General features: G+C 41.1%; 1 long non-coding RNA gene across 1 annotated transcript in view; it reads left to right on the top strand.

Moving 5' to 3' along the window:
- LOC142930460 (uncharacterized) overlaps window positions 1–25,077 on the top strand; it is a 205,939-nt gene extending 180,862 nt beyond the window's left edge. Inside the window, exon 3 of the long non-coding RNA XR_012946390.1 lies at window positions 24,908–25,077. This is a non-coding gene — a long non-coding RNA (uncharacterized LOC142930460). The remainder of the gene's footprint in view (window positions 1–24,907) is intronic.
- Window positions 25,078–26,188: the final 1,111 nt, after the last annotated feature.

The raw sequence follows: 26,188 nt of genomic DNA, 5'->3' as shown, positions 1-26,188 counted from the left end.
GGACGGTTGGTCAACCCGCAGAGCGTACTGTAAAGCCGAATGATCAGATCGCACGGTAAAATGCTGACCATACAGGTACGGCCTGTATTGCTGAATAAAAAAAACAATGGCCAGCAGCTCACGTCTGGTCACACAGTATCTTTGTTCAGCAAGAGACAAGACTCTGCTACCATAGGCAACAACCCTTTCAATGCCATCAACTTTTTGTGACAGAACACCCCCAATCCCCGTATTGCTAGCGTCGGTGTCCAACACGAATGGCATGGAAAAATCGGGGTACGCAAGGGACGGTGCCGTCACGAGCGCGTTCCGCAAGGAGTCGAACGCAGCCTGTTCTGCGTCCCCCCAATAAAACGCCACCCCTTTTGACGTAAGGGCGTGGAGCGGCTTGGCAATCGTCGCGAACCCAGCAACAAACCGGCGGTAGTACGACGCAAAACCAATAAAACTACGAACATCGCCCGCAGATGTAGGGGTCGGCCAATGTTGAACACATTTGGTTTTTTCAGGGTCGGTAGAAATGCCCGAGCGGCTAACTATGTGGCCCAGATAGCGCACAGACTCACGCAGAAGGTGACACTTCTGCGGCTTGAATTTCAAGTTAGCGGCCCGCATTTTCAAGAAGACAGCACGCAACCGTTCGATGTGTTCGCCGAACGTGCGGCTAAAGACGATGACGTCGTCAAGATAAATGAGACATGAGTCCCACTGGAGCCCAGCGAGGACCAGCTCCATGAGCCTCTGGAACGTCGCTGGGGCCGAGTGGAGACCCATGGGCAATCTATTAAACTCGAAAAGGCCCTGTGGTGTCCGAAAAGCAGTCTTAGGTTTTGACGATTCGTCGAGGGGGAGTTGCCAAAACCCCGACAGAAGGTCCAAGGTGGAGAAATAGTGCGCCCCTGCCAGGGCATCCAATGACTCGTCCATACGAGGGAGAGGGTAGGCGTCCGCTACCGAGATTTTATTTAGGCGCCGAAAATCAACGCAAAAACGGAGACTGCCATCGTGCTTTTTGACCAGCACTATTGGAGCACCCCAGGGACTAGTGGAGGGAGAAATTATATCGGCCTTCAGCATGTCATCCACAGCCGATTTAACATGCTGTTTCTCCGCCGGGCTAAGCCGAAACGGGTTTTGTCGAATCGGGGCAGCGTCACCAGTATCAATGTGGTGATGCAGCAGCTTGGTGCAGCCAATATCAAATTTAGATTTACTAAAGACATTGGAAAATTCTCGCAGAAGAGCGCGCAATTTAATTCGCTGCGAATGAGACAGATCACCCGTGTCTGTGCAGAGCGCGTCCAACCATCTCTCATCCGATTCGGAAGGAGGTGGGACCTGCGGCGTGTCACGCACGTGTCCCGCGACTCCGGTCCCCAACGGCACCGGGGTCGCGTGAGCGAGCACAGTTCCTTGCGGAATGACGGTTGTGGACAATCCGACATTCAAAACCTGCAAGAACGGCTCCCTGTCGGCTGCTACGAGGGTCTGTGCAGCCACCAAATCTAACCCCTTAGCAGCTGCGTTTGAAGGCCCCAGCAAAATGCCATGTGCCGAGGCCTCCGGGGCTAGCGGTTTTTTAAGTTGCAAGGGCACGAGCATTTGTGTCCCTGGTGGAATGCGGACTGTGCTCGCAACAAACGCCTGCACCGAGGCACTAGCCATGCGCGGATGTGAGGGTGTGGGCAAGAACGCCATCCGTCGACCCGACGGGAGTTCGATGCAGCCTTGATCTACAAGGATCTTAATAGGCATTTTCGCGAGAAAATCAGTGCCTAACAAACACGGCACGGCGAGGGAAGAAGAGACCAAAATAGGCCCTGCCAATTTAATGTCTCCAATCGAAATTTGCGCCCGAATTTGCCCAATAATGCCAAGTGAACTGCCATTAGCGGCGAAACACGGGATAGAAACCCGTTCCAAGGGGCGGCATCGTACGGGCAGTATATTGTAAATCAGATCCGAAATGATCGTAGCCGACGCACCAGTATCGACCAACACGCGAAATTCCACACCCTCGATTGATCCGACAACCACGGACGAACCTGCCGTCGCCGCGACTACCCTATGGGCCAACTCAGACCACTGCCCAGGTCCGAGTGGCCGCGAACAAACGCCAGAATACCCCCCATCACACGCCGAATCGCGAGCCCTTCTTATGGTGCGTTGCAGTGTGTATGGTGTGAATGAGGGCCGAGCGTGAGAGGCGTCGCGACTTGCCTGGTTTTGCCGCGATGCCGTGGACGTCCTGTAGTCTTGGCCCCGGGATGCGGAGGGGCGTCGTCGAGGCGCACGGCAGTCAGAGGAGATGTGACCTTATCGGCCACAGTTGAAGCACGTCACGTCGCCGCGTGGAGCAGGCCGTCCCCGCTGCTGGTCGTTGCGGCGACCAGCGTGGTCGGACGATCGCCGGCCCGTTGACCTGGTCCCCATGAAGGCCCGGTCGGGGGAGAACTCGGCATCCCTGCTGGCAGGCTCCGACGTCGAAGCCGAGGCGGCGATGGTCGATTCCGTGTGGAGCAGTAGATGTGCGTGGATGCACCGAGCAGCTCGTAGCGAGCACATACTGTCGTCGTCCACCGCTTGGATGACGATGCGCAGCTCGCGCGCCAGCTCCAGCATCTTCTGGAGAACGATGGCATCGATGGCCTCGTCGTCCATGCGAGGGTAACCCGCTCTTGCCATCGCCAGTAGAGCGGTCCGGAATGCCAACGGAGACTCTTTAGGGCGGCGTCGCCTGTCGTAAAATCGGCTGCGGACGTCAGATGGAGGCCCGTACACGTCGGACATCCGTCGAAGGGCCGATTGAAGAGTCGCCCTTTGTTGCCTGGGGATGGTGAGGAGCGAGGCGAGAGCGTCGTCATCCAAAGTGGCCGGTAGTGCTCGGAGCGCCTGTGCGTCCGACCAGCCCACCATCTCTTGGTGGCTCAGGAAGTGACGCTGGAACGCCGCCCAGTCGCCCCCTTCAGATGTGAATTCTCGGAAGATGGGCAGGCGTTGTTGGAGGGCGGACGTCGTCTCCCCCTCAGCTTGTACCGTCTCGAGCCGGAGATCGGCGATTTCCCGGCCGATAGAGTCTACTGTACCGTGTCGGTACAGTAGACTCTATCCCGGTACAGTGATGACGCAGCGTCCGCTGAGAAACTTGAATTCGCAGCGTCGCGTGCTGATGACGTTGCGGGTTGTGATGGGCCCCCCGCGTTCCCAGGATGCCCCTGGCTTCCGCTTCTGGCGGAATCACGTGGTTCCCCGGCGGGAAAATCAAAATGTCTGCCCTGGCCGATGGCGGGAACGTCTGCCGGCGGTTGACTCGGCCTGCCCGCAACCTCCAAGTTGATCTCTTCGAGAATGGAGGCCGCGGCGTGTAGGAGTTGAGCGAGATGGCCGTGTGCTGCCCTGAGTCCGTCCCCCATGGCAGGGGGAGCAACCGGCTGCTCAACCGGTGGCTGGGCGGCCGTCAACGCGGCAGCGTTTTCAGCGGAGCTGGCGGTGCATGCAGGTGAGACAGCGTTATCTTCGTTCTGGCTCCGCGCGTGGGCTGAACTTCTGGTTTCCATTTCCAACCACTTCTGACTCCAGTTGTAGTGTTGTAAGGACGAGCAGACTTCTTATGAAGGCACACTCTGTTTATTGTATTATTTCCTTATACAACGCTTAACACACACAGAGGGATATTCGGTCCCCTCACCCGATACCCTAGGGAGGTACAGCCTCCGGACCTGGCGGGACTCACACGTCTACCGCTAACCTCCTTGATACCTAAGGAGGTACAACCTCCGGACTTGGCGGGACTCACACGTCTACCGCTATCCTAGTCCTCCGGCTAGGACCTAGGGGAGGCTATCTGAACCACCGCTGGCCCAGTGGGTCCTGACCACTGGGTATGCCGAGCCTTAGCCCTTAGAAGGGCTGAAAGGCTGGTCCAGGGTCCTAGCTAGGCTTCAGCCCAGTCTTCTGTCTTCGTGCAGGGAGAGAACTCCTCGAGGTCCGTTGGGTCAACCGTCTTATACCCCTTCGTGGCCAGGTAGAACCAATCATACATTCCCACGTGGAACCGTCTGATTGGTTCGCACCAAACCCTGGCCACGATCCGTTTCACCTCGACTGACCCCAACCGTTGTACCCAGGGGTAATGCTGCACCGCCCTGGTGGCAACGCGGGTTACGCAACAGCGCGTAGTTAACACCTCAACAAACGTTTTGAATGGTTACACGGTTACGGTTTAAACAATGTTAGAAACAGGAAATCAAGATTCAAAGCAAGATTAAACAGCAATATATGAAGCTATATACCACGTAACGGATCTAATTGTCTCAATTAGATGACAGACCATCCAATTACCACAATATTATAAATATTTGAGCCTAATTTGTGGTGAAAATGTAAAATAATACTTTTATATATGTCATCTTATGAAAAAATCTATTGAAACATTTACAATATTATAGAAATGAAAGAAATAATCTGAAATTGTATCAGGCAGACTTCATACACTGCAACACATACAAAAAAAAACAGTTGGGAATCGTTGAATGATTAACGTTCACCTTGTTAGCTTACCGTTTTTATTTGAAACGAAATTTTACATCAATAATCAGTCGCATGAAACGACAATGTAAGAAATAGCCACATTAATATTAATTCTACCGTCAATAATCCAAAAAACACAATATCCACGACATTGCAGTTTGAGTTTCTGAAAACATATGCTAAAATTTGATGTTTAAAAGTATTTGTTACAACACGTTCCATAAGCTGAGCTAAACCCCCAAACCCTTCATGCTCATGTAGTGAGTGAGACCCCCACACCCTTGAAAGCCTCAATAAAAAACCCAATTAATACGCAAACAATCCTGAACCCACCCCTTTCAGGCTCACCAGTTAAAGCTAATGATGTGCAGGCTTACAACTGCTGAGATGAATTTTATTTTAATCAACATTAGTGGAGGCTTTAATAACCACGAGGCTAAATTATCTCACGCCTCTTTGAAATGAGACAAGAAACACAGCCAGCAATAAACACAGCTCTTCCAATATGAATGACAGGTGGTGCATGATGACATAGTCATCATGATGTCAAAGGTACCACCCACATGATTGTGACATCACAGATTTGAGACAACTACGTCATCAGCCAGGATCTGACCTAAAAAGCAGGCCCCTTCCTAATGTTAAATGTAATGTAACTCATTTTATTTCGGGCACAATTGTCCGAGTGATAAGAAAATTACGATTGTGTACATTGTATTCGTAATCTAGATGACTTAAACAGGCTCGTTATCAACGTTTTGAATGGTTACACGGTTACGGTCTAAACAATGTTAGAAACAGCAAATCAAGATTCAAATCAAGATTAAACAGCAATATATGAAGCGATATACCAAGTAACGAATCTAATTGTCTCAGTTAGATGGCAGACCATCCAAATACCACAATATTATAAATATTTGAGCCTGCTTTGTGGTGAAAATGTAAAATTATACTTTTTTAAATGTCATCTTATGAAAAAACTATTGTAACATTTACAATATTATTGAAATGAAAGAAATAATCATAAATTGTGTCGAGCAGACGTCAAATACTGCAACACATAAAATAACAGTTGGGAATTGTTTAATGATTAACGTTCACCTTTATTGCATGCCGTTTCTATTTGAAACAAAATTTTACATCAATAATCAGTCGCATGAAACGACAATGTAAGAAATATCCACATTAATATTAATTCTACCGTCAAGAATCCAAAAATCACAATATCCACGACATTGCAGTTTGATTTTCTGAAAACATATGCTAAAATTAGATGTTTGAAAGTACTTGTTACAACACGTTACCAAAGGCTGAGCTAAACCCCCAAACCCCTCATGCTCACGTAGTGAGTGAGACCCCCACACCCTTGAAAGCCTCAATAATAAACCCCATTAACACGCAAACAATCCTGAAACCACTCCTTTCAGGCTCACCAGTTAAAGCTAATGATGTGCAGGCTGACAACTGCTGAGATGAATTTTAGTTTAATCAACAGTAGAGGAGGCTTTAATAACCACGAAGCTAAATGATCTCACGCTTCTTTTAAATGAGACAAGAAACACAGCCACCAATAAACACAGCTCTTCCTATATGAATGACAGGTGGTGCAAGATGACATAGTCATCATGATGTCAAAGGTACCACCCACATGGCTGTGACATCACAGACTGGAGACAATTACGTCATCAGCCAGGATCTGACCTGAAGGGCAGACCCCTTCCTAATGTTAAATGTAATGTAACTCATTTTATTTCGGGCACAATTGTCCCAGTGATAAGAAAGTTAGGATTGTGTACATTTTCTTCGTAATCTAGATGACTTAAAGAGGCTCGTTATCAACGTTTTGAATGGTTACACGGTTACAGTCTAAACAATGTTAGAAACAGGAAATCAAGATTCAAAGCAAGATTAAATAGCAATATATGAAGCTATTTACCACGTAACGAATCTAATTGTCTCAATTAGATGGAAGACCATCCAATTACCACAATATTATAAATATTTGAGCCTAATTTGTGGTGAAAATGTAAAATAAAACTTTTATATATAAGTCATCTTATGAAAAAACTATTGTAACATTTTCAATATTATAGAAATGAAAGAAATAATCTTAAATTGTGTCAAGCAGACTTCATACACTGCAACACATACAAAATAAACAGTTGGGAATCGTTTAATGATTAACGTTCACCTGGTTAGCTTGCCGTTTCTATTTGAAACGAAATTTTACATCAATAATCAGTCGCATGAAACGACAATGTAAGAAATATCCACATTAATATTAATTCTACCGTCAATAATCCAAAAAACACAATATCCACGACATTGCAGTTTGAGTTTCCGAAGACATATGCTAAAATTTGATGTTTAAAAGTATTTGTTACGACACGTTCCATAAGCTGAGCTAAACCCCCAAACCGCTCATGCTCATGTAGTGAGTGAGACCCCCACACCCTTTAAAGCCTCAATAATAAACCCCATTAATACGCAAACAATCCTGAAACCACCCCTTTCAGGCTCACCAGTTAAAGCTAATGATGTGAAGGCTTACAACTGCTGAGATGAATTTTAGTTTAGTCAACAGTAGTGGAGGCTTTAATAACCACGAGGCTAAATTATCTCACGCTTCTTTAGGCTCAGACAAGAAACACAGACACCAATAAACACAGCTCTTCCAATATGAATGAAACGTGGTGTGTGATGACATAGATATCATGATGTCAAAGGTACCACCCACATGACTGTGACATCACAGACTGGAGACAACTACGTCATCAGCCAGGATCTGACCTGAAGAGCAGACCCCCTACTAATGTTAAATGTAATGTAACTCATTTTATTTCGGGCACAATTGTCCCAGTGATAAGAAAGTTATGATTGTGTACATTTTCTTCGTAATCTAGATGACTTAAACAGGCTCGTTATCAACGTTTTGAATGGTTACACGGTTACAGTCTAATCAATGTTAGAAACAGCAAATCAAGATTTAAATCAAGATTAAACAGCAATATATGAAGCGATATACCACATAACGAATCTAATTGTCTCAGTTAGATGGCAGACCATCCAATTACCACAATATTATGAATATTTGAGCCTACTTTTTGGTGAAAATGTAAGATTTTACTTTTTTAAATGTCATCTTATGAAAAAACTATTGTAACATTTACAATATTATAGAAATGAAAGAAATAATCATACATTGTGTCGAGCAGACGTCAAATACTGAAACACATAAAATAACAGTTGGGAATTGTTTAATGATTAACGTTCACCTTTATTGCATGCCGTTTCTATTTGAAACAAAATTTTACATCAATAATCAGTCGCATGAAACGACAATGTAAGAAATATGCACGTTAATATTAATTCTACTGTCAAGAATCCAAAAATCACAATATCCACGACATTGCAGTTTGATTTTCTGAAAACACATGCTAAAATTTGAAGTTTGAAAGTATTTGTTACAACAAGTTCCATAAGCTGAGCTAAACCCCCAAACCCTTCACGCTCACGTAGTGAGTGAGACCCCCACACCCTTGAAGCCTCAATAATAAACCCCATTAACATGGAAACAATCCTTAAACCACTCCTTTCAGGCTCACCAGTTAAAGCTAATGATGTGCAGGCCTACAAATGCTGAGATGAATTTTAGTTTCATCAACAGTAGTGGAGGCGTTAATTTAACAGGAGGCTAAATGATCTCACGCTTCTTTAGGCTCAGACAAGAAACACAGACACCAATAAACACAGCTCTTCCAATATGAATGACACGTGGTGCATGATGACATAGTCATCATGATGTCAAAGTTACCACCCACATGGCTGTAACATCACAGACTGGAGACAACTACGTCATCAGCCAGGATCTGACCTGAAGAGCAGACTCCTTCCTAATGTTAAATGTAATGTAACTCATTTTATTCGGGCACAATTGTCCCAGTGATAAGAAAGTTACGATTGTGTACATTTTCTTCGTAATCTAGATGACTTAAACAGGCTCGTTATCAACGTTTTGAATGGTTACACGGTTACGGTCTAAACAATGTTAGAAACAGGAAATCAAGATTCAAAGCAAGATTAAACAGCAATATATGAAGCTATATACCACGTAACGAATCTAATTGTCTCAATTAGATGACAGACCATCCAAATACCACAATATTATGAATATTTGAGCCTAATTTGTAGTGAAAATGTAAAATAATACTTTTATATATGTCATCTTATGAAAAAACTATGGTAACGTACACAATATTATAGAAATGAAAGAAATAACCTTAAATTGTGTCAAGCAGACTTCATACACTGCAACACATAAAAAAATAAACAGTTGGGAATACTTTAATGATTAACGTTCACCTTGTTAGCTTACCGCTTCTATTTAAAACGAAATTTTACATCAATAATCAGTCGCATAAAACGACAATGTAAGAAATATCCACATTAATATTAATTCTACCGTCAATAATCCAAAAAACACAATATCCACGACATTGCAGTTTGAGTTTCTGAAAACATATGCTAAAATTTGATGTTTAAAACTATTTGTTACAACACGTTCCATAAGCTGAGCTAAACCCCCAAACCCCTCATGTCCATGTAGTGAGTGAGACCCCCACACCCTTGAAAGCCTCAATAAAAAACCCCATTAATACGCAAACAATCCTGAAACCACCCCTTTCAGTCTCACCAGTTCAAGCTAATGATGTGCAGGCTTACAACTGTTGAGATGAATTTTAGTTTAATCAACAGTAGTGGAGGCTTTAATAACCACGAGGCTAAATTATCTCACGCTTCTTTTAAATGAGACAAGAAACACAGCCACCAATAAACACAACTCTTCCAATATGAATGACACGTGGTGCATGATGACATAGTCATCATGATGTCAAAGGTACCACCCACATGGCTGTGACATCACAGACTGGAGACAACTACGTCATCAGCCAGGATCTGACCTGAAGAGCAGACCCCTTCCTAATGTTTAAATTTAATTTCGGGCACAATTGTCCCAGTGATAAGAAAATTCTGATTGTGTACATTGTATTCGTAATCTAGATGACTTAAACAGGCTCGTTATAAACGTTTTGAATGGTTACACGGTTACGGTCTAAGCAATGTTAGAAACAGGAAATCAAGATTCAAAGCAAGATTAAACAGCAATATATGAAGCTATATACCACGTAACGGATCTAATTGTCTCAATTAGATGACAGACCATCCAATTACCACAATATTATAAATATTTGAGCCTAATTTGTGGTGAAAATGTAAAATAATACTTTTATATATGTCATCTTATGAAAAAATCTATTGAAACATTTACAATATTATAGAAATGAAAGAAATAATCTGAAATTGTGTCAGGCAGACTTCATACACTGCAACACATACAAAAAAAACAGTTGGGAATAGTTTAATGATTAACGTTCACCTTGTTAGCTTACCGTTTCTATTTGAAACGAAATTATACATCAATAATCAGTCGCATGAAACGACAATGTAAGAAATATCCACATTAATATTAATTCTACCGTCAAGAATCCAAAAATCACAATATCCACGACATTGCAGTTTGATTTTCTGAAAACATATGCTAAAATTTGATGTTTGAAAGTATTTGTTACAACACGTTACCATAGGCTGAGCTAAACCCCCAAACCCCTCATGCTCACGTAGTGAGTGAGACCCCCACACCCTTGAAAGCCTCAATAATAAACCCCATTAATACGCAAACAATCCTTAAACCACTCCTTTCAGGCTCACCAGTTAAAGCTAATGATGTGCAGGCTGACAACTGCTGAGATGAATTTTAGTTTCATCAACAGTAGTGGAAGCGTAAATTTAACAGGAGGCTAAATGATCTCACGCTTCTTTAGGCTCAGACAAGAAACACAGCCACCAATAAACACAGCTCTTCCAATATGAATGAAACGTGGTGCGTGATGACATAGACATCATGATGTCAAAGGTACCACCCACATGACTGTGACATCACAGACTGTAGACAACTACGTCATCAGCCAGGATCTGACCTGAAGGGCAGACCCCTTCCTAATGTTAAATGTAATGTAACTCATTTTATTTCGGGCACAATTGTCCCAGTGATAAGAAAGTTAAGATTGTGTACATTTTCTTCGTAATCTAGATGACTTAAACAGGCTCGTTATCAACGTTTTGAATGGTTACACGGTTACGGTCTAATCAATGTTAGAAACAGCAAATCAAGATTTAAATCAAGATTAAACAGCAATATATGAAGCGATATACCACATAACGAATCTAATTGTCTCAGTTAGATGGCAGACCATCCAATTACCACAATATTATGAATATTTGAGCCTACTTTTTGGTGAAAATGTAAGATTTTACTTTTTTAAATGTCATCTTATGAAAAAACTATTGTAACATTTACAATATTATAGAAATGAAAGAAATAATCATACATTGTGTCGAGCAGACGTCAAATACTGAAACACATAAAATAACAGTTGGGAATTGTTTAATGATTAACGTTCACCTTTATTGCATGCCGTTTCTATTTGAAACAAAATTTTACATCAATAATCAGTCGCATGAAACGACAATGTAAGAAATATGCACGTTAATATTAATTCTACTGTCAAGAATCCAAAAATCACAATATCCACGACATTGCAGTTTGATTTTCTGAAAACACATGCTAAAATTTGAAGTTTGAAAGTATTTGTTACAACACGTTCCATAAGCTGAGCTAAACCCCCAAACCCTTCACGCTCACGTAGTGAGTGAGACCCCCACACCCTTGAAGCCTCAATAATAAACCCCATTAACATGCAAACAATCCTTAAACCACTCCTTTCAGGCTCACCAGTTAAAGCTAATGATGTGCAGGCCTACAAATGCTGAGATGAATTTTAGTTTCATCAACAGTAGTGGAGGCGTTAATTTAACAGGAGGCTAAATGATCTCACGCTTCTTTAGGCTCAGACAAGAAACACAGACACCAATAAACACAGCTCTTCCAATATGAATGACACGTGGTGCATGATGACATAATCATCATGATGTCAAAGTTACCACCCACATGGCTGTAACATCACAGACTGGAGACAACTACGTCATCAGCCAGGATCTGACCTGAAGAGCAGACTCCTTCCTAATGTTAAATGTAATGTAACTCATTTTATTCGGGCACAATTGTCCCAGTGATAAGAAAGTTACGATTGTGTACATTTTCTTCGTAATCTAGATGACTTAAACAGGCTCGTTATCAACGTTTTGAATGGTTACACGGTTACGGTCTAAACAATGTTAGAAACAGGAAATCAAGATTCAAAGCAAGATTAAACAGCAATATATGAAGCTATATACCACGTAACGAATCTAATTGTCTCAATTAGATGACAGACCATCCAAATACCACAATATTATGAATATTTGAGCCTAATTTGTAGTGAAAATGTAAAATAATACTTTTATATATGTCATCTTATGAAAAAACTATGGTAACGTACACAATATTATAGAAATGAAAGAAATAACCTTAAATTGTGTCAAGCAGACTTCATACACTGCAACACATAAAAAAATAAACAGTTGGGAATACTTTAATGATTAACGTTCACCTTGTTAGCTTACCGCTTCTATTTAAAACGAAATTTTACATCAATAATCAGTCGCATAAAACGACAATGTAAGAAATATCCAGATTAATATTAATTCTACCGTCAATAATCCAAAAAACACAATATCCACGACATTGCAGTTTGAGTTTCTGAAAACATATGCTAAAATTTGATGTTTAAAACTATTTGTTACAACACGTTCCATAAGCTGAGCTAAACCCCCAAACCCCTCATGTCCATGTAGTGAGTGAGACCCCCACACCCTTGAAAGCCTCAATAAAAAACCCCATTAATACGCAAACAATCCTGAAACCACCCCTTTCAGTCTCACCAGTTCAAGCTAATGATGTGCAGGCTTACAACTGTTGAGATGAATTTTAGTTTAATCAACAGTAGTGGAGGCTTTAATAACCACGAGGCTAAATTATCTCACGCTTCTTTTAAATGAGACAAGAAACACAGCCACCAATAAACACAACTCTTCCAATATGAATGACACGTGGTGCATGATGACATAGTCATCATGATGTCAAAGGTACCACCCACATGGCTGTGACATCACAGACTGGAGACAACTACGTCATCAGCCAGGATCTGACCTGAAGAGCAGACCCCTTCCTAATGTTTAAATTTAATTTCGGGCACAATTGTCCCAGTGATAAGAAAATTCTGATTGTGTACATTGTATTCGTAATCTAGATGACTTAAACAGGCTCGTTATAAACGTTTTGAATGGTTACACGGTTACGGTCTAAGCAATGTTAGAAACAGGAAATCAAGATTCAAAGCAAGATTAAACAGCAATATATGAAGCTATATACCACGTAACGGATCTAATTGTCTCAATTAGATGACAGACCATCCAATTACCACAATATTATAAATATTTGAGCCTAATTTTTGGTGAAAATGTAAAATAATACTTTTATATATGTCATCTTATGAAAAAATCTATTGAAACATTTACAATATTATAGAAATGAAAGAAATAATCTGAAATTGTGTCAGGCAGACTTCATACACTGCAACACATACAAAAAAAACAGTTGGGAATAGTTTAATGATTAACGTTCACCTTGTTAGCTTACCGTTTCTATTTGAAACGAAATTATACATCAATAATCAGTCGCATGAAACGACAATGTAAGAAATATCCACATTAATATTAATTCTACCGTCAAGAATCCAAAAATCACAATATCCACGACATTGCAGTTTGATTTTCTGAAAACATATGCTAAAATTTGATGTTTGAAAGTATTTGTTACAACACGTTACCATAGGCTGAGCTAAACCCCCAAACCCCTCATGCTCACGTAGTGAGTGAGACCCCCACACCCTTGAAAGCCTCAATAATAAACCCCATTAATACGCAAACAATCCTTAAACCACTCCTTTCAGGCTCACCAGTTAAAGCTAATGATGTGCAGGCTGACAACTGCTGAGATGAATTTTAGTTTCATCAACAGTAGTGGAAGCGTAAATTTAACAGGAGGCTAAATGATCTCACGCTTCTTTAGGCTCAGACAAGAAACACAGCCACCAATAAACACAGCTCTTCCAATATGAATGAAACGTGGTGCGTGATGACATAGACATCATGATGTCAAAGGTACCACCCACATGACTGTGACATCACAGACTGTAGACAACTACGTCATCAGCCAGGATCTGACCTGAAGGGCAGACCCCTTCCTAATGTTAAATGTAATGTAACTCATTTTATTTCGGGCACAATTGTCCCAGTGATAAGAAAGTTAAGATTGTGTACATTTTCTTCGTAATCTAGATGACTTAAACAGGCTCGTTATCAACGTTTTGAATGGTTACACGGTTACGGTCTAATCAATGTTAGAAACAGCAAATCAAGATTTAAATCAAGATTAAACAGCAATATATGAAGCGATATACCACATAACGAATCTAATTGTCTCAGTTAGATGGCAGACCATCCAATTACCACAATATTATGAATATTTGAGCCTACTTTTTGGTGAAAATGTAAGATTTTACTTTTTTAAATGTCATCTTATGAAAAAACTATTGTAACATTTACAATATTATAGAAATGAAAGAAATAATCATACATTGTGTCGAGCAGACGTCAAATACTGAAACACATAAAATAACAGTTGGGAATTGTTTAATGATTAACGTTCACCTTTATTGCATGCCGTTTCTATTTGAAACAAAATTTTACATCAATAATCAGTCGCATGAAACGACAATGTAAGAAATATGCACGTTAATATTAATTCTACTGTCAAGAATCCAAAAATCACAATATCCACGACATTGCAGTTTGATTTTCTGAAAACACATGCTAAAATTTGAAGTTTGAAAGTATTTGTTACAACACGTTCCATAAGCTGAGCTAAACCCCCAAACCCTTCACGCTCACGTAGTGAGTGAGACCCCCACACCCTTGAAGCCTCAATAATAAACCCCATTAACATGCAAACAATCCTTAAACCACTCCTTTCAGGCTCACCAGTTAAAGCTAATGATGTGCAGGCCTACAAATGCTGAGATGAATTTTAGTTTCATCAACAGTAGTGGAGGCGTTAATTTAACAGGAGGCTAAATGATCTCACGCTTCTTTAGGCTCAGACAAGAAACACAGACACCAATAAACACAGCTCTTCCAATATGAATGACACGTGGTGCATGATGACATAGTCATCATGATGTCAAAGTTACCACCCACATGGCTGTAACATCACAGACTGGAGACAACTACGTCATCAGCCAGGATCTGACCTGAAGAGCAGACTCCTTCCTAATGTTAAATGTAATGTAACTCATTTTATTCGGGCACAATTGTCCCAGTGATAAGAAAGTTACGATTGTGTACATTTTCTTCGTAATCTAGATGACTTAAACAGGCTCGTTTTCAACGTTTTGAATGGTTACACGGTTACGGTCTAAACAATGTTAGAAACAGGAAATCAAGATTCAAAGCAAGATTAAACAGCAATATATGAAGCTATATACCACGTAACGAATCTAATTGTCTCAATTAGATGACAGACCATCCAAATACCACAATATTATGAATATTTGAGCCTAATTTGTAGTGAAAATGTAAAATAATACTTTTATATATGTCATCTTATGAAAAAACTATGGTAACGTACACAATATTATAGAAATGAAAGAAATAACCTTAAATTGTGTCAAGCAGACTTCATACACTGCAACACATAAAAAAATAAACAGTTGGGAATACTTTAATGATTAACGTTCACCTTGTTAGCTTACCGCTTCTATTTAAAACGAAATTTTACATCAATAATCAGTCGCATAAAACGACAATGTAAGAAATATCCACATTAATATTAATTCTACCGTCAATAATCCAAAAAACACAATATCCACGACATTGCAGTTTGAGTTTCTGAAAACATATGCTAAAATTTGATGTTTAAAACTATTTGTTACAACACGTTCCATAAGCTGAGCTAAACCCCCAAACCCCTCATGTCCATGTAGTGAGTGAGACCCCCACACCCTTGAAAGCCTCAATAAAAAACCCCATTAATACGCAAACAATCCTGAAACCACCCCTTTCAGTCTCACCAGTTCAAGCTAATGATGTGCAGGCTTACAACTGTTGAGATGAATTTTAGTTTAATCAACAGTAGTGGAGGCTTTAATAACCACGAGGCTAAATTATCTCATGCTTCTTTTAAATGAGACAAGAAACACAGCCACCAATAAACACAACTCTTCCAATATGAATGACACGTGGTGCATGATGACATAGTCATCATGATGTCAAAGGTACCACCCACATGGCTGTGACATCACAGACTGGAGACAACTACGTCATCAGCCAGGATCTGACCTGAAGAGCAGACCCCTTCCTAATGTTTAAATTTAATTTCGGGCACAATTGTCCCAGTGATAAGAAAATTCTGATTGTGTACATTGTATTCGTAATCTAGATGACTTAAACAGGCTCGTTATAAACGTTTTGAATGGTTACACGGTTACGGTCTAAGCAATGTTAGAAACAGGAAATCAAGATTCAAAGCAAGATTAAACAGCAATATATGAAGCTATATACCACGTAACGGATCTAATTGTCTCAATTAGATGACAGACCATCCAATTACCACAATATTATAAATATTTGAGCCTAATTTGTGGTGAAAATGTAAAATAATACTTTTATATATGTCATCTTATGAAAAAATCTATTGAAACATTTACAATATTATAGAAATGAAAGAAATAATCTGAAATTGTGTCAGGCAGACTTCATACACTGCAACACATACAAAAAAACCAGTTGGGAATAGTTTAATGATTAACGTTCACCTTGTTAGCTTACCGTTTCTATTTGAAACGAAATTATACATCAATAATCAGTCGCATGAAACGACAATGTAAGAAATATCCACATTAATATTAATTCTACCGTCAAGAATCCAAAAATCACAATATCCACGACATTGCAGTTTGATTTTCTGAAAACATATGCTAAAATTTGATGTTTGAAAGTATTTGTTACAACACGTTACCATAGGCTGAGCTAAACCCCCAAACCCCTCATGCTCACGTAGTGAGTGAGACCCCCACACCCTTGAAAGCCTCAATAATAAACCCCATTAATACGCAAACAATCCTTAAACCACTCCTTTCAGGCTCACCAGTTAAAGCTAATGATGTGCAGGCTGACAACTGCTGAGATGAATTTTAGTTTCATCAACAGTAGTGGAAGCGTAAATTTAACAGGAGGCTAAATGATCTCACGCTTCTTTAGGCTCAGACAAGAAACACAGCCACCAATAAACACAGCTCTTCCAATATGAATGAAACGTGGTGCGTGATGACATAGACATCATGATGTCAAAGGTACCACCCACATGACTGTGACATCACAGACTGTAGACAACTACGTCATCAGCCAGGATCTGACCTGAAGGGCAGACCCCTTCCTAATGTTAAATGTAATGTAACTCATTTTATTTCGGGCACAATTGTCCCAGTGATAAGAAAGTTAAGATTGTGTACATTTTCTTCGTAATCTAGATGACTTAAACAGGCTCGTTATCAACGTTTTGGATGGTTAGACGGTTACGGTCTAAACAATGTTAGAAACAGCAAATCAAGATTAAAAGCAAGATTAAACACCAATATATGAAGCTATATACCACGTAACGAATCTAATTGTCTCAATTAGATGACAGACCATCCAATTACCACAATATTATGAATATGTGAGCCTAATTTGTGGTGAAAATGTAAAATAATACTTTTATATATGTCATCTTATGAAAAAACTATGGTAACGTACACAATATTATAGAAATGAAAGAAATAACCTTAAATTGTGTCAAGCAGACTTCATACACTGCAACACGTAAAAAATAAACAGTTGGAAATACTTTAATGATTAACGTTCACCTTGTTAGTTTACCGTTTCTATTTACAACGAAATTTTACAACAATTATCAGTCGCATAAAACAACAATGTAAGAAATATCAACATTAATATTAATTCTACCGTCATTAATCCAAAAAACACAATATCCACGACATTGCAGTTTGAGTTTCTGAAAACACATGCTAAAATTTGATGTTTGAAAGTACTTGTTACAACACGTTACCATAGGCTGAGCTAAACCCCCAAACCCCTCATGCTCACGTAGTGAGTGAGACCCCCACACCCTTGAAAGCCTCAATAAAAAAAACCCATTAATACGCAAACAATCCTGAAACCACCCCTTTCAGTCTCACCAGTTCAAGCTAATGATGTGCAGGCTGACAACTGCTGAGATGAATTTTAGTTTCATCAACAGTAGTGGGGGCGTTAATTTAACAGGAGGCTAAATGATCTCACGCTTCTTTAGGCTCAGACAAGAAACACAGCCACCAATAAACACAGCTCTTCCAATATGAATGAAACGTGGTGCGTGATGACATAGACATCATGATGTCAAAGGTACCACCCACATGACTGTGACATCACAGACTGGAGACAACTACGTCATCAGCCAGGATCTGACCTGAAGAGCAGACCCCTTCCTAATGTTAAATGTAATGTAACTCATTTTATTTCGGGCACAATTGTCCCAGTGATAAGAAAGTTATGATTGAGTACATTTTATTCGTAATCTAGATGACTTAAACAGGCTCGTTATCAACGTTTTGAATGGTTACACGGTTAAAGTCTAAACAATGTTAGAAAGAGGAAATCAATATTCAAAGCAAGATTAAACATCAATATATGAAGCTATATACCACGTAACGAATCTAATTGTCTCAATTAGATGACAGACCATCCAATTACCACAATATTATGAATATTTGAGGATAATTTCTGGTGAAAATGTAAAATAATACTTTTATATATGTCATCTTATGAAAAAACTATGGTAACATACACAATATTATAAAAATGACAGAAATAATCTTAAATCGTGTCAAGCAGACTTCATACACTGCAACACATAAAAAATAAACAGTTGGGAATACTTTAATGATTAACGTTCACCTTGTTAGCTTACCGCTTCTATTTAAAACGAAATTTTACACCAATAATCAGTCGCATAAAACGACAATGTAAGAAATATCCACAGTAATATTAATTCTACCGTCAATAATCCAAAAAACACAATATCCACGACATTGCAGTTTGAGTTTCTGAAAACATATGCTAAAATTTGATGTTTAAAACTATTTGTTACAACACGTTCCATAAGCTGAGCTAAACCCCCAAACCCCTCATGCTCATGTAGTGAGTGAGACTCCCACACCCTTGAAAGCCTCAATAAAAAACCCCATTAATACGCAACAATCCTGAAACCACCCCTTTCAGTCTCACCAGTTAAAGCTAATGATATGCAGGCTTACAACTGCTGAGATGAATTTTAGTTTGATCAACAGTAGTGCAGGCTTTAATAACCACGAGGCTAAATTATCTCACGCTTCTTTGAAATGAGACAAGAAACACAGCCACCAATAAACACAGCTCTTCCTATATCAATGACACGTGGTGCATGATGACATAGTCATCATGATGTCAAAGGTACCACCCACATGGCTGTGACATCACAGACTGGAGACAACTACGTCATCAGCCAGGATCTGACCTGAAGAGCAGACCCCTTCCTAATGTTTAAATTTAATTTCGGGCACAATTGTCCCAGTGATGTGAAAATTCTGATTGTGTACATTGTATTCGTAATCTAGATGACTTAACAGGCTCGTTATCAACGTTTTGAATGGTTACACGGTTTCGGTCTAAACAATGTTAGAAACAGGAAATCAAGATTCAAAGCAAGATTAAACAGCAATATATGAAGCGATATACCAAGTAACGAATCTAATTGTCTCAGTTAGATAGCAGACCATCCAATTACCACAATATTATGAATATTTGAGCCTACTTTGTGGTGAAAATGTAAAATAATACTTTTTTAAATGTCATCTTATGAAAAAACTATTGTAACATTTACAATATTATAGAAATGAAAGAAATAATCATAAATTGTGTCGAGCAGTGTTGTATATGTGGGTGTGTGAAAATTGATGAAAAATAATTAAAATTTAATGAAATTCGAAATTTTCATAATTAATCCGAAATTATGCTAATTCGTGTAATTATGCGTGTAACTATGCTAATTAGAGAGGTAATCGTATTAATTTATACGAGTGGGTGTGGTTGTGTTAATGATAGCCTTTATGATAATCAGGCCCCGCCTCGATGACGAGGTGGGGTTATCAATCAGGATAACGCAATCCTGTGCAGTTACGCTAGTGTCAATTCGGCCTCGTTGTCTAACTTCGTATTATTGATCAGCATAATACAATGATTCTCGCTTTAACACTCCCCGAGTGTTCATATTTAGGTCCCAAGTTCATATCATTCGCTTTAATTAACGTTTAATGAGTGTGGATTGGTGTGTTTATATTTTAGGTTCCCATGTTCATATCGTTCGCTTTAGTTTAATGAGTGTGGATTGGTGTGTTTATAGTTTAGGTTCCCGAGTACATATCTCGTCGCAGGATACAGATTTTATGCAAAAATTTCAGGAAAGAATCACACGACCACTTCTGTATTAATCAATGTATTTCTAATTAAACCTTAACTATAATATGTATGTGACTCTCAATCTCGGAACTTCAACACGGTATCCACACGGTATCAAGACAGTATCATCAACGACTGTACGATTTCACTTTGATAACACATGGATCCCGCATAAAGCGATTGCTGTTAGTGAGAGAGAGTCAGGACATGCAAATGCTATGCTACACAAAAGCTTATACATTATAATATAAACGATCATTATGCTTAAAATGGTCAGCACATTATCACAGGCGATTGATTAACATGCAACGGTATTCATATAAAACGACAATCAAACAGTTATTATTTCCAAAGGCATAAATGTAACAACAGATCCACCGGACAGACTATAAGATTACCGAAATGGCTTAGTGCGAGGGTATGCGGCGGAACGTGTTATCTCACGGGAGATTAATTAATTAATTCGTGAACAAGATTGTATGATCAGAAAATCGGTTTAGCACGATTCCTCCCCGGGAGCGTAGCTCCGTGGCGAAGGTGCCAAGGGTTAATTCGTATTGATGGATCGGTTGGTAACTTATGCGATTAGAAGTACAGTCCAAAACAAAATATTAAAGAGGGAAATTATGAATATACTTATAAATGACGGACTGTTATCACACGAACGATGCTTCCACAGCCAGATGGTTCACGGACTTGAGTGTTCGCTTCTGGTTAAGGACCTGTGTATGTTTGAGTGATATGAATTGTTTTGAATAGTCAGTGTTTGGAATTAATTCTTTGCGTTGCCATACGCTGAAGTTGGCATCGCTTGTAGGAGAAGTAGCCTCGCTCCCTTTAGAGCGGTGAGGTGTGTGGGAGTGCATCATACGTATCGCCGCCCTCCTCCACGCAGCAGCCAGCCTCTGTCCACGGGGGAGAGTTGCTTGATCGCTCTCAGTTCTGCTCAGTGGACACCTCTCTCCACTGCTGGATGAGCTGCGCGATCACGCTCGTGCTGGTTCGCTGACAGCAGTTTCTCTCCGCTGTTGGATGAGCTGCATTGGCACGCTCACTCTCTCTGGGTGGAGAACTCGAACGTGCTCGTTGCTGGTTTGCTGAAAGCAGGTTTTTCTCCACTGCTGGATGACTCAAGTCGCACGTGCTCTTGCTCTGGTTTGCAGAAGCTCTTGCTTGGTGCGTCGGTCGCTCTGCAGCTGGACTCAATGTAGAATAATCTTTCAGCAATACTCTGTCTTTCAGCTCTTGGAAATCACACTAGGTGACGCCTCACTACCCTGCGAGTCTTGCCAACGTCAGTGGGTAGCGACGGGGCCACTTTGGCTTCTGCTCGCCGCCCCCTGCTCTGCAGCTCGCCGGCTGGTGACCTGTTGCTCTCGTTCCCGATTGGAACTGCTCCTGAGCCGGCCCACTGGTCGAACTCCCCGCGTTCCGACCTCCTCCGAGTCGAACTCCCCGAGTTCCGACCCCCCTGGTCGAACTCCCCGAGTTGCTCCTCCGAGTCGAACTGTCTCCCGAGAGTCGACCCACTGGTCGAACTCTGGTGAGTCGACCCCCCCTGGTCGAACTCCCTCGAGTTGAACTCCTCCGAGTCGAACTGTCTCCCGAGAGTCGACCCCCCGGTCGAACTCTGGTGAGCCGACCCCCCCCCCCCCAGTCGAACTCTTCCGAGTTTCAATGCTCAGGACCCTCTTTTTATGCCCAAAAATCCCTTCACTCGGATCCTGCCCATAAGGCGGGGTTTCTTTCGATTTTTGCTGTGTCAGGATTTGTCCGTATGTATATGTGTCCGTGTGTGTCCGTACGTGTGTCAGTGTGTGTCCTTGTGCATCACCCACGGTATATTCCGTTGTCATACTCCTACCATAAAACCCACAAGTAAAACAATCAAATGTTATAAATTGTCTCGAAGGCGCCTCTCTGTCTGGATGCACAACCTGGAGGGAGGGGCGATATTCCCTCCGACTTTCACCGACGCACAAAGAAATGGTTAAAAAGTTTTAAGTTAACATTTCATTTCATCAGAGTTCCACAGTTATGATTCTGTATTAATCCAAGGTCTGGGTCAGCTTCCCGTTGTGGTGTTTGACTCGTGTTTCCCCAAGCGTATACACACTCCTACCCCGCGCTGCAGGGATACAAAGACGGCCGGGATTTCCCTTTCTCTCCGACCCTGGGTTTAACATCACCCTTTGCTTACGTGGCAGTTTTGCTGTGCGCTTGCATTTCTTTTCCTCTCTACTCTTACTTTAACCCTGCTTATTATTTGTGTATGGGTGGATTTGAGCATTCATGTTGATTTAGGAAAACCTTATTGTTAGGCTTCGGGTCAAGTCGTATAGAAATTATTAAAATATGTAAATACATTTCATATTAAATTAATAGACGGGTGATGGTTACATTGACGTAGCTTGTGGCAGGGTTCAATTGAAGTGGGTGTGAAGATCAATAACTTTAGCCAACCCTGTCGTTAAATTCCGACTTTAAGTTACTTTAATAGTAATGCAGAACCAATTAGCTTTTTTGACTTAACTAGATCTAGGCTAACGCAACCTCCCAGTGACCCTGGCTTTGTGTTTACGTCAGCCCCTTTGCAATCCGCTGCGCTCTGCTCTCTATCTGCTCCCTCTGACCCTGGGAGGGCTCTGAACGTCAAAATCGTGTTAGTGGGTCAAGGTAAATATGACCTCCACATGCCATGCTGAGGCCTGGTTTGGTGTTTTTATTCATTATTAAAATTAAAAGAAACAATAGAAATATGTATCTATATGTATTGAAAAAATACTTGTTAATATTAAGATGGAAAGGGGGGCATATACAACACAGGGCACTCAGATTTCTAAACTCAAAATTCCACAGCCAGTCGACACGAGTCAACTTCTGTATGGCTAATCTTTATCTCTTGTGGCTCCCACGGCCATCTGAAGATTATGGTATGCTGCTGGTAGGGTCAGGAAAGTTGGTCACCCTTGGTATATATCTGTATATGCGTTGATGATTTTGTGCAATGTTCAGCTGCTCCGTCACGACAGGGGTCCCAGTCAGTTTGAGACTGCTAAATTAAGGTTCTCATGTGCTTTACAGATTTTGATACAAATTTCAGTCTTGAATTTCTCCCAACAGGTATGGACCCTGGGCAGGAGGATGTAGAGTATGTGGGTTTCATACGGCTATATGCTGTGGTTACATCCCACATGTGATCTCCGCTTTAAAGTCATGAAACTGGTTGTAGCCCATTTAAATTTTAATATACCCGTTTAACACGTAGGCTTTCGCGGCCAATATCATCCATAATATCGTTTTTTTTGGGTTAGATCGTTGAAATATAAATTTGTCGTTAAACCCGCCACCACCGACACAGCCAATTCGTAAGGTTTGTCACATAAACAGAACATTCCAATTCGTGAAGGGCTCACAAGTGACGTCATCACATCTATCCCTCCAAGGAATGAAACAAGAGGATTTCTCTACGAATTTGGCTGTCCACCTAATGATGATAGTTGTAATTACTGGCGAAACGTCATGCTCAGATTGTAAATGTTGTGGATTTTCTTTCCAACACTTCGGTTTGCTGTACTAGTAGCGGATTGGCATGTTCCGTTTACGTGACAACCTTACTAATTGGCTGTTAGGTGGTGGTAGGTTTAACGGCTCATTTATTTTTATGCGATCTAACCCAGAAAAAAACTATATTATAGATTTAATATACCCTTTTGTTGAAGGACAGCCTGGGTGACCAAAGTTTTATAGGAACGGCAATAATGTTTACTTGATTAAATTAGTTTTATCATGGAGCGGTGAAATCAGCTGTTGTTCAGATGTCAGTCTAATTAGTATTACATCGAAGAAATATGAGAGTCCTTTGTGTAATAGTCTATTAACCACTGATGATGGTAACATTGGTTTAAGGTTACATTTTAAGAAGAACTAGATTGACTTACATTTTATCTTGCATAAGTACACAAATTTATAAAACAATATATTTGATTAAAAAATGCATATATTTTCTTCTATTGCACACAGTTGTACCATTGATAACAGGGCACAGAGTTACAACTGACATCACCACATGTCACTCAAGTTCCCTAAGAGATCGATCTTGCATAACCAGTGTTCACATAATCAGTTATGTTTTCGCTAATTACCAATTACACTCAGCCGGGTTTGACAGACTTGTATGAATGTATGTTGAACTTCCTTTCCACCGTACATAGCCAACCGTGCTAAGCGGAGTTGCGGGAATCAAGCGCAGAACCTATCGTTAGGATCAATGCTGTTGTAATTTTTTTATGAGGATATCAATTGGTGGCTAAAATGAGATGTTCAAAGACTACAGCATGATAATCGGTACATAACATGAGTGTCGAATTATGTCTTAAGAATTACCCAGCCATTTGTACATAAAATTCAACGTTTCTGGGTGACTGTGTTCTTCATTGCAAGGCCCGCGGGCCGGTGGCAGTCCCTGGTGTCCTTTTTACTGCGACCCCTGACGTGCAGTCCCCGACAATACACACAAGTGAAAGCACCCCATCATGCTGTCAAACCCCCCAATGGTTTCAAATGTGAGATGGCTCTTTCACTGATAATGTCTTATTCGTGAAAGTGGCCCCCATCCGAAAATGAGTGAATATCACTGTTTTAGGTCAAGGATTGGCCAAATGAAGTAGGTATTATTTGCTTATGTTTTTAAATGTCCGTAATAAAACTATATTTAGGCCACCAGCTGAATGAGTGGCAGGAGGACCGGGTGACGTTCTTCTCACGGCAGCGACTGCAGCTTCAGCTGGACATGATAGAGAAGGACTACGGTGAACGGGAAACCCGCGAGCTCTGGTCTCGGCTTCAAGTTCGTAAGCTGTTTCACTCTCGCCCTTAACCCTTTCCTGTTCCGAGACGACTGCTCATTTCAGGATGGGTCTCGTTCACCACCGAATCTCGGAACCCGCAAGCGGTTCAGCGGTAATTTTATTTAGAGAGGCATAGCGCCGTTGTTTTTAAAGACATTGTACTCGCCGCAGAGCACCGTAGCGACAGGACAGCACTCTATTATAGCTGGTACCAAACTGTGCTACACACCTTCCCGCACGGCCTTGTGGGATCCTCGGTACCGATAAAGTTATTTAATATTTACTTCCTATTACGTTCCGATGACGTACACGAGATTAAGCGGTGAACGGGATGCACCCCGCAACTTGCAGTCATCTCGGAGCAGGAAAGAGTTAATACATGCAGCAGTGTAGCTCATCATGTGCACAGCCATATGGGAAACCCATTTGATCGCAGTGGGTTTTCGAGGTGACTTTAAAGGTAAAGTGGTGTTTCACACGCAGGCTTTCGCGACCAATATTATTCATGATAAAGTTTTTTTTGGCTTAGATCGTGTCAGTGTAAATGCGTCGTACACCCACATCCACCCAACACAGCCCATTAATAATGTTTCTGACATGAACAGAACGTGCCATTTATGTTATTGATTCAGCACTCTGGTGTGTTAGAGAGGAAACGCAGAACATTTTCAAACGAGTACGACCTTTCGCTGGTGATTACAACCAGCATCATCAAGCAATTGCCAGAAGCGTTCTGACCAAGTTGAGACCACAGCATTCCTGCCCTCAATTCGCAGGAACGTTTGTTGATAGATGGCTCACTGAATTTTGAACGGAGGACCTCAATGGCATTGGCTCGGTGCTCTGACATTTAAATTAACCTCGAGCCACTCAATTTCCTGCATTACGTTGAATTTGTGAAAATGTTGTTCATTGTTATGTTGTTCGTGCTGGAACAGCAGCATTGTAAGATTTTGAATGTTTGGTGTTGTTTGGGTACAGGATGTTCCAGGAGCTTTAGCTCCACGCTTCACTCATCCTACCACGCTCTCATCCCAAAGTCACAAGGCTTCGGCAAGAACCAGAAGCTCTAGCAACTCTTCCACTACCTGAACCACTGGAATCACTTTGAGACAGGATACCGAGGGTCATCCATCTCCACCATGCGCAGTCTCCTC

Source organism: Petromyzon marinus, chromosome 39, assembly GCF_048934315.1.
Source record: "Petromyzon marinus isolate PM22_M1 ecotype Great Lakes invasive population chromosome 39, UKy_Petmar_22M1.pri1.0, whole genome shotgun sequence".
NCBI classification, from domain to species: domain Eukaryota; kingdom Metazoa; phylum Chordata; class Hyperoartia; order Petromyzontiformes; family Petromyzontidae; genus Petromyzon; species Petromyzon marinus.
Note: the sequence above shows the minus strand (reverse complement) of the source record. Positions and strands in the feature narration are given on the sequence as shown.